A 21,803-nucleotide genomic window follows, 5' to 3' on the forward strand; every position below is an offset into this window, starting at 1 on the left:
ATACCTAGCCAGCGTTCAGCATTTCTTATCCTTACAGGGCCCGGAGAGCCATCTGTCTTTACCGCCCATACAGTAAGATCCCCACTACGAGGCATCCAGAGGCATCAGCCCATAGCCAACGGCAAACGGTCGCCCATCACAACTGCCATCTTTAGGGACACATAAAATCCTCGCACATTCCCCAGTCTAGTCATCCAAGCGGCCAGCTACCTGGCCCTTTATGGTTTGCACGGCCTAGCCAATTTATCGTTAGTAGCACTGGCAGCCAGGTTCGACACAGACACCACCTGACGAATGATCAAATCTGCAATACGGGCCATTCCCCAGGGTCAATCTTTATGTCATGCCTCCTGGTCTTCCTCTCACGGACGCAGGACCCCTCTCAGATCCTTGGTTTAGATACCGTGGCATTAGCAGACCTATCAATGTCGGAAGGTTTCTTTCTGCATGGATTGGTATAGCGATCTTTATACCATCTACGATGCCCCTGTCACCCCTGGTAGTGACAGATGCCGCAGCCTCCACAGGCTTCGCTGCAATTTTTGGCCACCACTGGCTTACAGGACCATGGACTTCCTCCCTCTTCAAGCTATACCCGGTCATGACAGCCTCTCGACTCTGGGGTCATGTCTGGACAGGACAGGTCGTGGCTTTCACCACCGACAACTGGGCCGAGGTTCCTCTTGTTGATAAAGCCAGGTCCGGACCGCTCTCGGTTGTGTCCTTCCTGCGCAGACTGCTGCAGTTATCTTGGCAGCACCAGTTTAATGTCCATTGCATGTTCATTCCAGGCCTTCAGCAATCCCGCAGGCCAAGTTCTGCATAGTCGTCACTTGGCTCGCTACCAACACCGTTTCATCCTCCACCTTGCAGTGTCTAAAAACCCAGCAATCTGGCTCCAGGATAGACGTCCATTTCTATAGAACAAGCAGTGCTTGGTGTCGAGTAACCATACTCAACTACCTACTGTCACTCCTACCGGAACGCGTAATCTATAGTCCCCTATCGCCTTTTCGTGCTAACACTTGTGTACCTGCCAGTTTTCCAAACACATGGGGTTCTTCTAAGCAGCCTACACCTCGACCCCGGTCCATACCGTGGTCACTCTTTAGTATTTGAGCACCCTTGGCAGCATGTTGGCATGGGTCCCAAGTCACGTCATTGAGAGACTAAGCAGTTGGAACCCTGCCTACCTCGCCCGGTACATCCCCAATCCTCGGGTGGAAATGGCACAAGCATTCACCAATTTTTGCTCAACTAATTAAGCTAAAACTAATAAAACTACACCCCTACCTGAATGTTTTTGCCCCCTTATTTTGGTATACTGACCATCAGACCAGGGCACACTTCAGGTCCATTTCGTGTTGCTAATCTTATGGTAAGTCTATTGGTTCATATCCGTATCGGCCATAGGGCTTCGACCATAAGTAGGAAGGCCAGTATGGTGGCCTGAATTTATGGGAGGAGCCCGGAGGGTATTTAACCAGTCCGCTCGCCTGTGGTCTTTGTCGGTTTCCGGTGCGCGGCACCCACCCTCCCATCCCCTTTTCAGGGCATTTCTCAAATTCATTTCTCTTCACAAAATATTAATTTCTAATCTAGGGTATGCCCCCTTATTTTGGTATACCGACCATCAGACCAGGGCACACTTCAGGTCCATTTCGTGTTGCTAATCTTATGGTAAGTCTATTGGTTCATATCCGTATCGGCCATAGGGCTTCGACCATAAATATATATATATATATATATATATATATATATATATATATATATATATATATATATATATTTTTTTTTTTTTCCCATGTTTTTACCCCCACTTCATTTTCACTAACCCATGGTCACTTTATTCATCATTACAGGTCACATCATAAATTTTTAGTTTTCCTCACCATTTGGCTACACTTTGGACATAAGGGATCTGCGTCTCCTTCTGGGGGTTTCCGCCTGTGCGTCCCTTTTCGCTATGGGGTATATGATCACCTCAGCTCCCGGAACGGACCACTCCAATGGCTCCAGTTCTGCTCATACTGCATACCATCGCTATTTACTGCCATGTAAGTACTCAGGGTGGACAATATTGTCATGTCCTATCCCGTTGTACCTACCTCAATATCAGAATTAATTTTTACGCTATATGTTTTCTATAGATAGAAGTGTTCCTACACAGAAACGCGTCGGGATATAATGGATGTAGATATGTGCCTTACTAGGAATATCTGGATATGTCATATTTTAACCTTTTGAATTACTAATTAGGCTGCCAGCGCTTATGTGAATTGATTATGTCATACGATTGCCATGTGCTTACCATGCATATATTTGTGAACATGATGACACTAGTTTTATACCTATGTACAGATATGATAACATACATTTATGAATCTTTTTTTATATGAAATGTATTATTATTGATGATACTATATAAGGTATATGTACAGATATGATAACAGTTACTCATGAACTTTCCTACATGAAATTTACTATCATTATGTATTGACAAATCCTTACTCTTATAATAAAATCTGCCTGCATTGATTTACACGAGTCAACCACCTAATTTAAAGTCCCAATTTTCCTTTCTTTGTCCTGGTTGTTAGGTATTTTGTCACTCAGTTTATGGTTCACGTATATCTTCACGTTTGTTGTATATTCTGTATGCTGGTCTTTGGGTGGATTTTGGTTTACACTGTAAATAAATCTTACTGAAGCATACACAGTCTGGTCTCAGTTTCCCAAGTGTAGCCACACAGATCTGGCCACCCCTGCTGCAGATTCCTGACACCTACCCCTACACCCAGTGGCGGAATTATAGGGGTCGCTGAGATCGCCAAGGCGACCGGGCCCCGTGCTGCAGGGGGGCCTTGAGGGCCCCCCTGTATATCTGAAGGAGCGGGCGGCTGAGACCAAGCTCCTTGATCTTCAGCCGAAGTGTAATCGGCACTGTGCGGGGAGCTCGGAGTCATCACACTGCTTATAACTAAAGTGAAAGCAGTGTGTGCTCTTTGTCTCCCCCTACAGTGCAGTACCCGGCAGGAAGAGGTAAGATAAAGCACTGCCGTTTTTGAAAAGACTTTATGTGTGTGTGCATTTTTGTGTGTATGTGTATGTGTGTGTGTGTGTGCATGTGCATGTGTGTAGATGGCGAGCGGGCGGGGGGGCACACTGGGGGCATTCAAGGGCACACTAGCAGCATTTGATGGCACGCTGGCAGCGTTTAATGGCACAGTGGCTGCAATTGATGGCACAGTTGTAGCATTTGAGGGCACAGTGGCAGCGTTAAATGGGCACAGTGGCAGCGTTAAATGGGCACAGTGGCTGCAGTTGATGGCACAGTGGCAGTGTTTGATGGCACAGTGACAGCTTTTGATGGCACAGTGGCTGCAATTGATGGCACAGTTGTAGCATTTGAGGGCACAGTGACAGCGTTTGGCACAGTGGCTGCAATTGATGGCACAGTGGCAACGTTTGATGGCACAGTGGCAGCATTTGAGGGCACAGTGGCAGCGTTAAATGGGCACAGTGGCAGCGTTAAATGGGCACGGTGGCAGTGTTTGATGGCACGGTGGCAGCGTTTGATGGCACAGTGGCAGCGTTTGATGGCACAGTGGCTGCAATTGATGGCACAATGACAGCGTTTGATGGCACAGTAGCAGCGTTTTTTGGGCACAGTAGCAGCGTTTTTTGGGCACAGTAGCAGCGTTTGTTGGGCACAGTAGCAGCGATTGATTGCACAGTGGCTGCATTTGAGGGTACAGTGGGCGCTGCATTTGATGATTTGGTTTAGAAAATTTTTAGCACCAGCCGCCGCTGTTTAGATGTATGTATGCACATTTTATGTATCTGCGTTTAATCTTGCCCCCCCTTCCCATATTAGAGCTGGGCGATTTTCTATAAAAAAAATGTTGTCATTTAAAAAAAAAAAACTTGATTCACAATTCGAATCCAGTTTTTTTTTTATGGACACCATGCCAGTCCTGAGGAGCTGCGGGCAGGAGTTTTTAGGTGAGGTCGTGGCTTCGTCCTAGCCCGCAGGTCCGGCCTCGCGGACTAGGCCGAAGCCACGGCCTCACCTAAAAACTCCTGCACGCAGCTCCTCAGGACCGGTGCGGTGTCAGCACTGGTCCTGGTGAAAAAATAAATATCTAAAAAAACCATTTGCTGAAAATTTCAATCAATTTGACCTCTCAACTCAATTCAAGATTCAAATCGTTTTTTTTCCCCAGCCCTACTCCATATGTGCACAATCAGAACTGTTTTTTTTTCTTGCTCGGTCAAAGTAGCAGCAAAAAAAATGCTATTCCTCTGAAAAGCGATCTGTGCTCAGATCACTTTTCAGAGGCATTTGACAGCTGGTAAAGGGGCAATATGTTGCCTCCTGACCACCTGTTTTAATCCCTTAATGTGATTGTAAAGGTTTTTTTTGTTTTTTTGTTTTGTTTTTTTAATAACAAACATGTTATACTTACCTTCACTGTGCAGCTCGTTTTGCACAGAGTGGCCCCGAACCTTGTATTCTGGGGTCCCTCGGTGGCTCTCGTGGCTCCTCCTCTTATCAGACAACCCCCTAGGAGAAGCGCTCTCCGGGGGGGGTTACCTTGCAGGCGCCCCCGACGCCCACCTCATTGGATTTTATTAACAGCAGTGGGAGCCAATGGCTGAGCTGCTATCAATCTATCCAATCAGGAGCCGAGAACCCCGGGCAAAGGAAGAGCGCATCTCCACCTGGTAAAGTTCCAGGGCTCAGGTAAGTAAAACGGGGGGGGGGGGCTGGGGTTCCGGTGACTGGCAGGTGTTTTTTCACCTTAATGCATAGGATGGATTAAGGTGAAAAAACACGAGGGTTTACAACCCCTTAAATGCATCATCGCTATGCTGGAACTGCATGCAATGCACACAGTTGCAGGGGGGTTGCAGTGCAGCCCCATTCACATAGGGATGTACTCTTAAAGGGCGCCCTGACTGGAAAAAGTTTGAGAAACACTGACATAGAGGAACCGGTCTCTCCATTTTCCTCCTGCAGTTGAATGCCTGTGGAAGGGAGAGGTGGAGAAGCGGCAGCAAATGGAGAAATTGGTTCCTTTACATGCAGCCACCCACTTGCAACCGGGTCCTGTTGTTCCGCCACCAAACTCGGAGTAAAGGGCCCTGTCAGAGGGGCCCTTCATGGTTTCTTGCATCGGGGCCCTGAAGGTTCTAGTTACGCCACTGCCTACACCCACTATTCACACCCTGCTTAAGCTGCCTTTACTTACCCTCTTACATCCACCACCCAAAGTCTGCTTCTACTGCCTCCACTCATCCCCTCACATCCACCATTCACAATCTTTTCCCACTACCTCTACTTACTCCTTTACACCCACCATATAAAGTCCACTTCTGCTGCCTCCTCATACCTCCTCACAAGACAAATGAATGTGTGCAGAATGGTGATGGGTCAAGAGCTGGTCTATCAGAATCCCAAAAAGAAGACAGAAAAAAAATTGGAAGCCTAGTGCACAAAGGCACAGCTAGTACCCCTAGGGATATTAAACCCAATAGACCAGACAGTAGTTAAAATAAAAAAATAAATAAAAATAAAATATATATATTTAGGTAGTGCATAAAATGTGGCTTCTCGTGGAAAAGCAGTTCTGATAAAGTCATAAGTAGATTTGTCGATAATATGTTGGTGAAAAGCTGTATCAACAAAAGAATAAAATTGTTGAGTGTACCCATCAATAAGGGAGCTTGGGATTGGTTTGTACCAATCTGTGTTAGAGAGAATGTCTAAACACATGGTTTTCATAGTCAGCTCTGTTTTGGATGACTATATTGCCCCCCTTATCCTCCGGTTTTATGACGATCGAGGGATTTTGTTTTAGATTTTGAAGTGCAAGGTGTTCATTATAAGTAAGATTCTTGTTGCTGCGGGAAGTAGATTTAAGACACCTTAATTCCTGAGTAACAAGTTTCAAAAAAAGCGCTGCATTGGAACTAGTACTAGGAGGAGGGTATAAACTGGACTTCTTTTTAATCTAAATATTAGGCCTATCAGGTAATAGACTAAGGGTACTGTCAACCTGGGCAAGAATTTTGTCAAGGTCTAAAGTATCAATGAGGTCAATGGGTTCGTTTTCATCTAAAAGATCAATGAGATCCTGGACTGTGGTGACTTCAATGGCCGTGTGAAGTGAGGGGCCAGTGAGTGGTGTTTGGGAATGGGTGGATTGTAATAAAAGTTTACAGATAAAAAGATGGATATCAATACTTGACTGGAATCTCCATTTAACCCGCAAAAATTGGGTCAATCTAGAAGCATCCTTCACTGACCTACACCTGAATGCCCTCCCTTGGATACCCCCAAACCACATTCCACAGGATGTGTGCAAACATCCTCTGATTGGTCCAACTTTAACATATTTCCACCAAACATGTCGGAAAACGCTTTTATCCTCAACTCCGGGTCCTATGACGCCAATAAAACTAAACCCTGATTTTCCCCTGGGAATGCATGAACGCTACCTGACCAAATACTGGCCAGGAACGTGCCTCATAGCACATCAAATGTACCGCTGAGGCAAACTCCTTTCAGCTCACCAATTCTCCCTGACAGTGGAACGCCCGCCAATCCCCTCGTGGGACTACTTACTCCTCACACAATACCTTAAAGAGGAGGTCCGTTTAAAATAATAAAAAAAAAAAGTCAGCAGCTGCAAACACTGCAGCTGCTGACTTAATAAACACACTTACCTGTCCAGGGCGCCCGCGATGTCGGCCGCCCGAGGCCGACCCGTCCCTCGGCTCTCGGGTCCCGGCACCGCCATTCCCTCTAAGGGAAACAGGCAGTAGAGCCTTATGGCTTCACTGCCCGTTTTCTACTGCGCATGCGCGAGTCCCGCAGCTACTGCGCATGCGCGAGTCCCGCAGCGCTTTCTGAATGGGACGCGCTGTGTTCTGGAACACACAGTTCCCAGAACACAGCGCGACCCATTACCCAGAAGACGCCGCGACGAAGAGAGAAGACAGAAGATCTCCGCGGAGGAGGAAGAGGAAGATTAGGATAAAGTGCCTAGCAACAGGCATTTCTGGTAAGTAAAAAAAAAAAATTTTTTCATTTTTTTTTTTGTAATTTTTTTGTAATTTTTACAATTTTTTGGTTTTTCAGGGTGGCCCTCCACTTTAAATCCACAGATAAAGATGCACAATACTCAAGACAACTATCTCCCTTCAAAAGATTATGTATGCAACAGACGCCCCAGTTTCATCTTATCTCTCTCACCCACAATCTCTTGTATGAAAACTTAAACGCAAATGACAGTAAAGCGTGCGGACAATGGGAAAAGGATCTTGCGATCCCGATCTCAGAAGAGAACTGGGAGCAAATTTTCCTTAACATTCACAAGGGCTCAAAAAATGTACATGCACAGGAAAATGGATATAAAATTCAATCCAGATGGTATCGCACACCGTCTCTCCTTAACAAATTTAACCCGACTGTTTCCGATGCCTGCTGGCGATACCAGCAGTCGAAGGGTACCCTACTTCACATATGGTGAGAATGCCCATCCCTTCAGACATTTTGGAAAGAAGTCCATCACATTATCTCCAAAATTACCTGTCTTGACATTCCATTCACACCTGCACAATTTCTCCTTCACCACTCGATGCTCCCTTATAAGAAGTATCATAAGTCCTTAGCAATGCACCTAATAAACGCAGCTAAACAATGTATACCCCTACACTGGAAATCATAACGCACACCGTCGCTCAAAGAATGGATCACCAGAGTCCAGAAAATTGCTAACTTAGAAAAGATTATACATACGGCCCAAGACGCCCCTACCAAATTTAGTAAAAAATGGGCCGGTTGGATATCCTTCCAAACAATGACTGAATTTGACACTCTATGTAATCCTACCACTTAGATCAATTGGGACGCTTAAGAAACAGTGGGTGGACCACTGAAAACTTGTATAACCCATTTCGTCAACAACACCCATAATATACCGATCTCCTCCTCTCCAATCCCAACTCATGGTAACTAGACTCCCAACCCTATACCTTATTCCTTTAGTTAACCGAACAGTGGATTCTCCTATCCGGAAGCAGTTTACGGGGAGTCAGAGACAAACCCCCCCCCCCCCCCCCCCTCCCCCCTGACCATTCTCTTTTTTTTTCTCTTCCTCTCTTCCCCTAGTTCTTCTACCCCTCAGCCAATACCACTCCCCCCTTACCCCACCCATCCCCCCCCAATCCGACTGAACTGTATACTCACCACTCTCGCTGTTATACTTTCCTCCAGATTACTTACACACAACCTCAAATATTGAGTTTTGATCACAAGTTCATCACCTTACCATCTCCACATACACCAAAACGCTTCTTTTCGCCAACTGTTGATACACAACACACACTCGGGACCCTATACCATAGGTAGCCACCATGCAGGAGATCACTTGGTTCTCAAGTTTAAGTTACAGGAAATGTACTTACTGAACAGTCAAGGTCTAGTAACATTACCTGTACTACTACAGTGCTGACCCTGATTTTTGATTTATGTACTCGTGCCAGTTTTCTGTGTATGTTATCCTATGTACTGCCTGTTACTATTAATAAAAGAAATTATGTGGGAAAAAAAAAAAAAAAGATGGATATCCTTGATGACAGAAAATGTGTCAATTTGTTAAACAGGGCAAAAAGTGAGACCTTTTTCTAATACTGAGATCTCGTGAATGGAAAGGTGGTGAGAAGAGAGGTTAATAAGCTTTAATGAGGATGAGGTGACGGTGGTTGTTTTTTGGACTTGTGAGCTTGAGGTTTGGTATGTGTTGGTTGTGTTTTTTGGGATTCTGTCTAAAGAATCACCCTGATGGGTGGGGTAGGAAATAAGTTGGATCTGACAGGAGTATGTACAGGTAGATTATGGTCATCAGAGGAGTCCTCACATGACATGGTTTTAGGGCGGCCACGTTTTTGTCTGCGTTGGCCATTAGGTAAGGACTGCATATCAGCGGCAGGGATTTGCCGCTCATGTGCCAAGTCTATAATGTATGATGGTACAGGTCTAGGTGTATCTTGTGCAGAGACATTGGGTCATGTAGCATGCTGTGCGTCTAGCCATTTGTAGGCTTGTTCCTCCTGAAAGGCCTTTTTGTCTCTGAAATTTTTTTTTGTCTTTTTTAACAAGCATCTCCTTATTGCATTTATCAAACCTATCTTTGAGCTGTTTGTCAAGTGTGTCATATAACAAATAATCTTTAAACTTGACTAGTTGCTGTTGAATGATATTTAATTTGATGTCAGGTGTAGTCATTTTACGTTGGTATTCCTGAATCAACAGTTTCATCAATTCTGAAGAACATTGTTTTAGAGTTGTTTCCCAAGAGCATTTAAAATTGGGTGTGATATCATCAAATGTAGGAAATATTTGTATACGTAAACCAAAGTGATTAATACCCTCTGTAAGATAATCCTGAAATGATTTAATGTGCCAGTGTAGTGAGGCTTTTTTTTTTTCTTTCAATAAATTTTTATTAGTTTATAAAGGATATACAAAGGTGAGTGGTACAGGACATGTTGACATTTACAATTGTAATTAACAGTCAATGTAATAGAGGGAGGGAAGAGGGGAAAGGGAAAGAAAGGGTGAAAAAGAAACGGGTAAGTAGGTGGTTACATAAACAGTAATGCAAATACTGGTTACTACACAGGAAACATCTTATCAGGGTTAAGATCTAGTTCACAGAATTCTTATATTTGTTGGTCCAAATTTTCCATTGCTTATCAAATAGATCGCACTTCAATGCATTTATGGCAAGAGCACGCTCTATAGTGTGGTGTTGGTTCACTCTTCTAATCAGGTCAGAGATGTTTACCGTCATGGCAGTTTTCCAATGTTGTAATATCATGGATCTAGCAGAAAGAAGGATGTTGGAAATAACAATCCGCATATCATGCGGAAATTGTTCAATACCCATATGTAAAATTCCTAGGGATGGATTGGGGCGAGTGACAATACCCGTGAGCGATGTTATAAGTTGGAAAACTTGATTCCAGTAACTAACCAAGTTGGGACACTCCCAAAACATGTGCAGTAGATGTCCTAGCTGTCCACAATTTCTCCAACATGTATTTTGGGCAGATGGAAAAAATGTTGCCAGTCTACACGGTGTGTATTGCCACCTGTTAATTATTCTAATAGTCATTGCCCAATGATTAATAGAACGGGAGGCTTTTTGGATTTCTCGAAATGTGGTTGTCCACTGATCATCTGTAAATGATTTCCCTAAATCCGTCTCCCATTTAGCAATCGGTTTTGTTTTCACAAAAGATTGTTTAGCATGTAGAAGGGAGTAAAAAAGTGAAATGCCTTTCCTGGTGGGACGTTCTCGAGTTAAGAAGTTCCACGCACTGGATGGCATTGTTATAGTAGGGGGAGGGTTACGTTTTAGAAAATGTGCCACTTGGATACATGTAGACTGGTACTTATTGGGGAGATTGTATTGAACCATAATCTGTGTGCTGGAAAGAGCTGTACCATTAGACAATAGGTCTTGTATGGTATGTATACCGTGGTTGGGGAACTGTTTTAGGGACAGCATAGGGATTTTATGCTCGAGCAGGCTAAGCGGAAATTTGTATTCCACAGCATTTTGAGAGTTATGGGTATGATGTATGAAGAACCTCCATGCTTGTAGGGAGGCTATAAGGGTGGGAGCCATGGAATGGAGAGCCCAGGGTTTCCAGACATCACTCGCGAGTAATGCCACTAGATCTGGTATTGGGGCTATATGCCTTTCCAGCTCAACCCAAGGTGGTGAATCTATAGTTTTGAACCAGTGTTGGAGTTGGTCCAGTCTAGATGCCCATAAATAATCAGAAACTTCTATCAGTCCTACTCCACCTACTCGGTTATGCGGAATCAGGTTGCTAGGAGAGCAGCGAGCTTTTTTACCATTCCATATGAATTTCCACAGAGTAGTAGACAAGGTTTTAAGGAAATGGGTTGGGATAGGTATAGGTATGGATCTGAACATATACAATATGAGAGGGAGAACTAACATCTTACATGCTGCCAATCTGCCCATCCAGGATAATTCGGTCTTGGCTATACATTTGAGCGTTTCATTTATCTTTAGAAGCAATGACTTAATATTGACGGAGACTAGAGTTTTCGTGGAATTAGTAATTGTTATACCTAAGTAGGGTATGCCATCTTCTTTCCATACATATGGAAGAGTGGTTTGAAGTTGGAGTTTGGTACGTTTGTCAATTCCTAAATCTAGAATCAATGATTTGGCGAAGTTAACTTTATAGTACGAAATCTCACCAAAGTTTTTTAAAGTTTCATGGACTAAGGGGAGAGATCTGGTCGGGTTCGTCAGCATCAGTACAACGTCATCGGCAAACAGGTTAATAACGTGGTTACGAGATCCAAACACATGTCCAGCAATATCGGCCTGGGATCTAATGGCCTCCGCCAGAGGCTCTATCATAAGGTTAAAAATGGTTGGAGATAATGGACACCCCTGACGAGTGCCATTAGAAATAGGGAAAGGTGTAGAAAGCATTCCAGCTGTTAAGACTTGGGCGGAGGGATTGGAATATAAAGCCAACATTGCGTTAGAGATAAAACCTTGAAAGCCAAATTTTTGTAGAACTTCCTTCATATAACACCACTCCACCCTATCAAACGCCTTCTCTGAATCTATGGAGAGCAGCAGAGAAGGAGTTTTAGTTAAATTAGCATAATGAACAATGTCAATAATACGTCTTGTAGCATCAGAAGTTTGTCTCCCCCTGATGAAGCCCATCTGGTCACTTTTAATTAAAGAAGGCATAAACTCTGATAGTCTAAGGGCGATAAGTTTGGCGTAGATCTTTATATCTGTGTTCAGGAGAGAAATAGGTCTAAAATTACTAGGGGTAGTGGGATCTTTACCAGGTTTGGGTATAGTGGTCATGTATGCTTTTAACATTTCATTTGGAAAGGATGCTGAGTGTGCTGCCTGTGTGAACATCTTTTGGAGATATGTGGAAAGAATAGTGGAAAAGGTTTTAAAATATTCATTATTTAGTCCATCAGGACCTGGGGATTTCCCATGAGGGAGTGAAGTAATGACTGATGTTATTTCATGGTTTGTGAACGGTGAATTCAGCAATTCAAGCTGTGATTCGGAGAGTTTAGGGAGATCTAAATCTTTGAGAAAATGCTGTATTTTGGGAACAGTGGGTTGAGGAGTGTGGGGGTCGGTGTTAAGATTGTAAAGCTCACTATAATATTGTGCAAATTGGTTTGCGATTTCTTGAGGATTGATTACTTTATGAAGGGATGTAGGATGTATCAGATGGGAAATCCTAGTTTTGGTGCGTATTGCTCTAATCCTATTGGCAAGGTATTTACCTGCTCTATTCGCACAGGCATAGGTACGTAACTTCAAACGTCTAAGGTAGAAATCATAGTTTTGGGCCAAGTGATCTCTCAATTTTTCTCTAAGAGAGGTTATTTGGGTAGTCCGCTGGTGAGAGGGAGATGCTTTGTTGAGGGTTTCTAAATTGTGGATATCGGAAGTAATGGAGTCTATGGTTGCAGTATACTTTTTTTTAGCTCTAGCTCCTAGCTGGATAAGGACGCCTCTAATAAACGCTTTGTGGGCGTTCCAGAGTGTGAAGGGACTCTCTACTGAATGTTCATTTTGTTGGAAATATGTTTTAAGGTTTTTAGAAATCAGTTCTTTGGTATCGGGGTCCTGTAATAATCTAACACTGCAGCGCCAGATGGGTGAAGAGGAAGAGACACCCTTCTCATGAATAGAAAGTGATATGGCAGAATGGTCAGACCACGTAATATCATGTATCTCAGAGGATGAAACATTTTGTAAGGTCCATTGATCGGACAAAAAAAAGTCTATTCTGGAATAAGACCCATGTACATGGGAGAAGAAGGTAAAGTCTTTCTCGTTGCCATGTGTGCATCGCCAGACGTCGTACAGTTTTTCAGAGTGCAGGTTCGTATTTAGGCAGTTGTTGTTGTTGCGTTTAGCATTAGAAGTGTCAAGTTGTGGGTCAACAATGAGGTTAAAATCGCCACAAAGAATGAGACTGCCGTATTGGATAGGTTGTATTTTACGGAGTAGTCTATTTAAAAACCGAATCTGTCGGGTGTTTGGAGCATATAAAGATACAATGGTGTACGGTTTAGAATTAATATCACCCTGAAGAATAATATAGCGACCATTGTCGGCTGTGATGGATTTCTTGAGATGGAAGGAGACCGTGTCACGGATGGCAAGAAGGACACCTCCGCTTTTTTTATTCTGGTTATTTGCCAGGAATATATGTGGGTAGTTTTTATGTGTACATTTAGGATGGTTGTCCTGTTGAAAATGAGTTTCTTGTACACATAAAATATCCGGTTTTAATTTCTGAGCTTCTGTCCACAGCGAGTAGCGTTTCACAGGGTGGTTGAGGCCTTTGGCATTAATGGAAACAAAGGTAATGGTCATTTTTCAGGTAAGAAAAAAAGATGTGTAAGTGTACTCACAGAATCCTTCGAGAATTATTAGAGTCATCTGAGCTCCAGGCGATTGACAGAAGAGATGCCGCTATGGTATTTAGAGATGTAGTAGAACAGGGGATGAAGAGTCCATCACGTGTAGGTCCAGTGCTAATGGAACAAAGGGTGTAACCACAAAAATAAACAATAACATATAGAACAATAAAAATAGAATCATATAAGCGATCCATATGCAAACAAAGCTGCAAAAATGACAAATGTCAGGGGTAAGAACAAGGAAAGATGAAGAAATCCTTGTGCCCAGGGAGAGAACATATTTGTCAACGGTGTGTGATTATTTACTGCCATCAGTGACATTTTTGGGGGCTCTTCTGTGTGAAACTACTTGCCACTCATCCGGAATAGGGCGTAGTTGTGTTGTAGGTGGTTCCAGAGGGTTTTGTTGTGGAAGTATGCCCCATTGACGCAGGAGTGCGATACCTTCAGCTAAAGTAGTAACTGTGTGCGTGGTACCATCATGTGAGATGGACAATTTCGCTGGATAACGCCATTTATGTGGTATATTATGGTTGCGTAAGGCCTTAGTGATGGTTGCTAAGTTTCGGCGCAATTGCAGAGTATGTCTTGATAGGTCAGGGAGGAGGATCAATTCAGCATATTGAGATATGTTGTTGCCTCGAGTACGAAACGCAGTCATAATTTGTTCCTTGATATGATAGTAATGCATCTTGAGCAAAACATCCCGAGGGGTACCTTCAGGTAGAAATGCTGGCTTGGGGATTCTGTGAATCCTGTCAATGGTCAGATCCTGAGGAGATAATGTGGGGATAATGGTGGAAAATAGCGTGTGTACATACTGCAATAATTGGTTTGGAGGTATGGCTTCAGGAATACCTCTGATTTTAATATTGCACCTCCTAGAGCGGTCCTCAAGGTCTGCTACTTTACTCTTTAGCCATGTTATTTCTTCATCATGGGATTTGTGGGCCTCTACTAAAGTATTGAAAGAAGTTGTGCATTCCCCTATGTTACGTTCCATTTGGTCCACTCTATTACCTAGTGCCAATACTTCTCTATGGCAGTTAGTGATTTCTACAGTGAGGTCAGCTTGTATGGAGGCTTTGAGTGACATAAGCATCTCCTTAAGGACCGTATCTGAGACCGGACGATCGGATGTGGGGTAGGCCGCAATCAGGTCGGATGCCGGTGGATGTATAGCGTGGCCTATGGGAGCGGATCCGCTTACCTCCATGTCCGCTCGGTTTACCTCAGGAGAAGATATCCGTTGCCTTTGTTTGGCTGGGCTTCTAGTCGTGGGGCTATTCGTTCCTGAGGAGGAATCGCTGAGGGAAGTCGTTCGGAGGTGAGATTGTTGCGAGGCCTGCTCTTGATTTTCAGTCACGCACGAACCGGCGCCATTTTGTGAGATTCCGTGCGCCTTGAAAAGGTTCAGAAGTTTCCGCGGCGGTTGCTGACTCTTTCTATTTTTTGGCATCTTCTGTAGAAGCGAAGGTGTCTACCCTACGTTATGGATAGGTTTATGTGGAAATATGTCACCAATGGAGTCGTTATAGAGTTGTTCTCTCCGGTGGTCGAACGGAGCTCTCAGCTCAAGCGTCCGTCTTAGCGCTCGGTCGCCACGCCCCCCCCCCCGTAATCGAGGCTTTTTTTTTTTAACAGTATGTGTTAGGTTCAAAAAAATGAATCTAAGTTCAGACTCAACAGACTCCTTGGATTCAAATTGACTTGCGGTGGAGTTCATGTGAGTGTCCCTCTCATCATCTAGGAAAGCTGCCATGTCCAGAACACAGATGTACTTACAGTAAATAAAGTACCTAAGTCAAGCTCAAAGAAGCGATACCAAGGAAAAAATGGGTGCAAGCGAACCCTGAATAGTAGTAATAGAAGGAATAGGTAACTAAGACATTATGTAAAAAAACAGTAGATATGAGGGGTATTGGACCAACCAGCAAACTGCATAGTTTAGGGGATTTATGTGGGTGCAACCCCACAGTAGAGACAAAAGACAAACAAATGTGTGCAGAATGGTGGTAGGTCAAGAGCTGGTCTATCAGAATCCCAAAAAGAAGACAGAAAAAAATTGGAAGCCTAGTGCACAAAGGCACAGCTAGTACTCCTAGGGATGTTAAACCCAATAGACCAGTCAGTAGTTAAAAAAAAAAAAAAAAATATATATATATATATATATATATATATATATATATACTTTATTATTAATTTACAACATACATGGTAAATAATACATATTGCATATAAGCAAGAAGTACTTAAGAGTGCTGAATTAGAGCAGGCTTTAGACAGTATGTACAGTAGAGAGTATTGCCGACATGTTTCGGACTTTCCGTCCTTTTTCTGAGGCAAAATAAACTTCTCATAAATACATAATCTAGGATGTAGATACACAGAAAAAAATGAGCATGAGCAAAATACAAGGTGCAAGTCAATAACCACATTTAAACCATAGTAGTAAGAGTAATATATAATATAGCTACTTACAGGTCTAGCACAGCATCAATATTCGGCAGCAGGGGGTTAGGGTGCTCAGGATAAATTTAAAACATGCCAAAAAAGGCAGTTTAATGCCGGTGTAGATGTGGTGTACAGGCCTGTTGATGGCCGGGCAAGTATCAATACAGAAAATCCAGGTCAACTGTGGCTGCAGGAGCTCAATTGTCTGGTAGTAAAAACCAGAACAGCACAGCCAATGGCGTCAGTATGCAAAAGTGGAGAGTCTGACAAAAGAGACAAAATATAGTGTAATAATATGTGGTAGTGAAAAAAAGCCTGAGTACTATAGTATGCAATGACAGTGTTACTGCACAAAGAGAGTACTGACCTGAGCGCACAGAATAACTGTGAGTACTGCTTGGCGGCCTGCAACACACAGCGTGCTGTTCGCAATGGTTGCAGGCCTAATATAGCTAAAAGGGAGATGGGTAATCAGAGTCAGCTGCGGACAGGCACCATCAGGCGGCCTGCCGCAGCTGTGGCCATTAGGGACGGACTTGTGCGCCAATGGCAACATCAAGTGCGTCAGAAGAGCTCCCTGACAGCAAGTGTGTGGAGTCACGTCCCGCATCATGACGTCACCAACAGGCGTGACGCCCGGGCAGGCACAGACAGGACCAGAGAAGGGTTGAGGATTAGTGACAGGCATCTGATTTGAGAGAAAAAGAATATATATATATATATATAATATACATTTTAAATAAAGCACCCCCTGGTGGTGAGCCAAGGCTGTGCAGACAAGTAACATGGGTACCATATTTCTGTGAAAAGGCAGGCAAATTCCGAAGATGACGGCAGTGACAAAATACATGATACATAGTTACAAAATAAATAACAATACATATTGTACAACAAACATAACAGTAAGGCAAAGATATATAAAAGGATATTTTGTATTAATGCTGATAACGTGACAATAAATTTGTTTCCAAAACGGTAACTTGGTTTTTACCTACATAATAACAGCCACATTTGCACGACAGGAGATAAACTACACCAATCGTGCGACAATGAACATAATGCTGTGGATGAAAATGGTGCCCATTGGGCAGAACAACCTGTTTATCAGTATTCATATATTTGCAGTAGCCACAATTCCCGCATTGGAAGGTGCCACGGAATTTGGTTCTAGGGTATTCACTTTGAACAAGTTTGTCACGTATAGATGGAGCTCTCATGTACGTGACCCACCACCATTCTGCTCACATTCGTTTGTCTTTTGTCTCTACTTTGGGGTTACACCCACATAAATCCCCTAAACTGTGCAGTTTGCTGGTTGGTCCAATACCCCTCATATCTACTGTTTTTTTTACATACTGTCTTATTTACCTATTCCTTCTACTACTACTATTCAGGGTTCGCTTGCACCCATTTTTTCCTTGGTATCGCTTCTTTGAGCTTGACTTAGGTACTTTATTTACTGTAAGTACATCTGTGTTCTGGACATGGCAGCTTTCCTAGGTGATGAGAGGGACATTCGCATGAACTCCACCGCGAGTCAATTTGAATCCAAGGAGTCTGTTGAGTCCGAACTTAGATTCATTTTTTTGAACCTAACACATACTGTTCAAAAAAAAGCCTCACTACACTGGCACATTAAATCATTTAAGGATTATCTTACAGAGGGTATTAATCACTTTGGTTTACGTATACAAATATTTCCTACATTTGATGATATCACACACGATTTTAAAAGCTCTTGCGAAATAACTCTAAAACAATGTTCTTCAGAATTGATGAAACTGCTGTTTCAGGAATACCAACGTAAAATGACTACACCTGACATCAAATTAAATATCATTCACCAGCAACTAGTAAACAGCAAAACCAATGGCGTCAGTATGCAAAAGTGGAGAGTCTGACAAAAGAGGCAAAATATAGTGTAATAATATGCGGTAGTGAAAAAAAGCCTGAGTACTATAGGGCAATGACAGTGTTACTGCACAAAGAGAGTACTGACCTGAGCGCACAGAATACCTGTGAGTACTGCTTGGCAGCGTGCAACAAACGGCGTGCTGTTCGCCATGGTTGCAGGCCTAATATAGCTAAAAGGGAGATGGGTAATCAGAGTCAACTACGTACAGGCGCCATCAGGCAGCCTACCGCAGCTGTGGCCATTAGGGACGGACTTGTTTGCCATTGGCAACATCAAGTCCGTCCGAAGAGCTCCCTGACAGGACAGCGCGGGGCCACGCCCACCAAATGGTCGGAGTCATGCCCCACATCATCATGTCACCGATGCACGTGACGCCCCAGGAAAACCCACGCTTGAATGTAAGTGTCGTAACCGCAACATGTGGCCTATTAAAAAGGAAGGTCTTAAAGGTAGGCAACTGAAGGGGGAACAGTATTGTCTACTGGACAGACACGATTATAGGTCTAATTTACACACACTGGATTGGAAACCCTCAAGAAAGGGTTTAAAGTTGAATGCTTCGTTGAGGCCAGGGGGTACAGTGGCGTTGAGGTGGAAAATCCACCTCAATTCACTCTGTAACAACAATTTATTATAATCACCTCCTCCAGGGTTAGGGGGAATATGGCCCAGGGCCAAAAAGCGTGTTTTTGGATAGTGATCAGGATGGACTAAACGACAGTGTCGCCCAATAGGGAGGTCAGGATCTTTTGTATTAATGCTGATAACGTGACGATAAATTTGTTTCCAAAGCGGTAACTTGTTTTTTCCTACATAATAACAGCCATATTCGCATGACAGGAGATAAACTACACCAATCATGCGACAATTAACATAATGCTGTGGATAAAAAGGGTGCTCATTGGGCAGAACAACCTGTTTATCAGTATTCATATATTTGCAGTATCCACAATTCTCGCACTGGAAGGTGCTGCGGAATTTGGTTGCATTAAAAGTATTTCTAGAGTATTCACTGTGAACAAGTCTGTCACGTATAGATGGAGCTCTCCTGTACGTGAGAAGTGGCTGTAAAGATACAAAGGGTGCAAGAGAATGATCTGTAGAAAGTATCTGCTAATATTTGGACAATATATGTTTAATCTGGTAATACTGTGAACAATACGTGGTAATAATGCATAAGGGAGAGTGTGGTTTGGCCGTGTTTTAGCAAGAAGGTCACTTCGAGATCTGGCCTTGGCCTTTTTATATGCAATTTTGAGTGTTTTCTTGGAGTAGCCCCTAGCTTGGAGTCTATTTCTCAATAAAACAGCTTCCTGTTCAAAGAAAGAATCAGTAGAGCAATTTCGTCGTGCTCGCAAATATTGTGCACATGGGATAGACTGAAGTAATGGTTTGGGATGGAAGCTGTTTGCTGGCAGAATAGTATTGCCGGCAGTCGGCTTTCTGAATAATTTGCTTTGAAGGGAGCCATGATTATCCTTAACGATTGTTAGGTCCAGAAAAGATATAGGGGACGAATCATATGACATGGCAAAACATAAATTAAGTGTGTTAGTAGAATTCGAAAAGTGTAAGAATTGGTGTAGTAGGTCCACGGGACCAGTCCGTAGCAAGAAAATGTCATCAATGTAGCGACTCCAGGTTGTCACGTGGTGACAAAAACAAGCTGCTTGTGGGTCCATAAAAAGTAAGCGTTCCCACTCCCCCAGGTACAGATTGGCGTATGTCGGGGCACAACAAGTGCCCATGGCAAAGCCCTGTACCTGGAGGTAGTGAGAACCGCTGAATGAAAAAAAATTGTGAGTGAGTATAAATTCTAGGGCATAGATAATGAATTATGACAGCTGGAGAGAATATAGCTGACTGGTAGATAGAATGTGATGAATAGTAGTGAGATCTAATTGGTGGGGAATGGAACTGTATAGGGCCTCAACGTCGATGGCGACCAAAATGGTGTCGCAATCGACGTGGAGGCCCTCAAGAATACAAAGTAAATGAGAGGTATCCTGGACATAGGAGGGTAACGCACCTGCTAGAGGCTGTAAAAGTTGTCAGTGAGACTGCCACGGCCACAGACAATAGGTCGGTGGTAGTTTTTTTTACATTTTTGTGCACTTTAGGTAGTGCATAAAATGTGGCTTCTCGTGGAAAAGCAGTTCTGATAAAGTCATAGGTAGATTTGTCGATAATATGTTGGTGAAAAGCTGTATCAACCAAAGAATAACATTGTTGAATGTACCCATCAATAAGGGAGCTTGGGATTGGTTTGTACCAATCTGTGTTAGAGAGAATGTCTAAACACATGGTTTCATAGTCAGCCCTGTTTTGGATGACTATATTGCCCCCCTTATCTGCCGGTATTATGACAATCGAGGGATTTTGTTTTAGATTTTGAAGTGCAAGGTGTTCATTATAAGTAAGATTCTTGTTGCTGCGGGAAGTGGATTTAAAGAGGAAGTAAACCCTGATGGGTTTACTTCCTCTTTCATTCCCTGCAAAGGTAAAGCATAATGGACTACTATGCATTGTATAGTAGTCCATTATGTGTCACTTACCTGACACAAGAGCCAGCGAAGTCACCGCTTTCCCCTGTAGTCCAGCGCATCCATCTTCTCGGTGGGTCTCGCTGCTCCGCCGCTGTCATTCAGTGCAGCCGCGATGACGTCACTCCCACGCATGCGCGCGGGAGCCGCCACTTGCGGCATCTCGCCGTTGACTGCGGCCCGCTCAGTGCGCCTGCATGCGCCGTAGACAGCGGTGCCTGTCTTTCGGCAAATATCTCTTAATCCGTGTAGGTTTAGGAGATATTTCTTGGACCTAGAGGTAAGCCTTAATCTAGGCTTACCTGTAGGTCAAAGTGTGTTGTAAGGGTTTACAACCACTTTAAGACTCCTTAATTCCTGAGTAACAAGTTTCAAAAAAAGCGATACATTGGAATTAGTACTAGGAGGAGGGTATAAACTGGACTTCTTTTTATTCGAAGTATTAGGCCTATCAGGTAATAGACTAAGGGCACTGTCAACCTGGGCAAGAATTTTGTCAAGGTCTAAAGTATCAATGAGGTCAATGGGTTCATTTTCATCTAAAAGACCAATGAGATCCTGGACTGCGGCGGCTTCAATGGCCATGTGTAGTGAGGGGTCAGTGAGTGGTGTTTGGGAATGGATGGATTGTAGTAAAAGTTTACGGATAAAAAGATGGATATCTTTGATGAGAGAAAATGTGTCAATTTGTGAAACAGGGCAAAAAGTGAGACCTTTTTCTAATACTGAGATCTCGTGAATGGAAAGGTGGTGAGAAGAGAGGTTAATAAGATTTAATAAGGATGAGGTGACGGTGGTTGTTTTTTGGACTTGTGAGCTTGAGGTAATTCAAAGAAGAGTGTAACTGTTGCTTACCCGATGCATGCGAGGAGCCCTCAATATCAGAGAAGTCCTCACATGACATGGTTTTAGGGCGGCCACATTTTTGTCTGCGTTGGCCATTAGGTAAGGACTGCATATTGGCGGCAGGGATTTGCAGCTCAATTGCCAAGTCTCTACTGTATGATGGTACAGGTCTGGGCGCACATCATGCAGAGACATTGCGTTGTGTAGCACGCTATGCGTCTAGCCATTTGTAGGCTCGTTCCTCCTGAAAGGTTTTTTTGTCTCTGAAAAAAAATGTTGTCTTTCTTAACAAGCATCTCCTTATTGAATTTATCAAACCTAACTTTGAGCTGTTTGTCAAGTGTGTCATATAACAAATTCTTTAAACTTGACTAGTTGCTGGTGAATGATATTTAATTTGATGTCAGGTGTAGTCATTTTACGTTGGTATTCCTGAATAAGCAGTTTCATCAATTCTGAAGAACATTGTTTTAGAGTTATTTCGCAAGAGCATTTAAAATCGGGTGTGATA

Source organism: Lithobates pipiens, unplaced genomic scaffold, assembly GCF_037356315.1.
Source record: "Lithobates pipiens isolate NorthernLeopardFrog02 unplaced genomic scaffold, aLitPip1_a1.2 Scaffold_13, whole genome shotgun sequence".
In the NCBI taxonomy this organism is placed as follows: domain Eukaryota; kingdom Metazoa; phylum Chordata; class Amphibia; order Anura; family Ranidae; genus Lithobates; species Lithobates pipiens.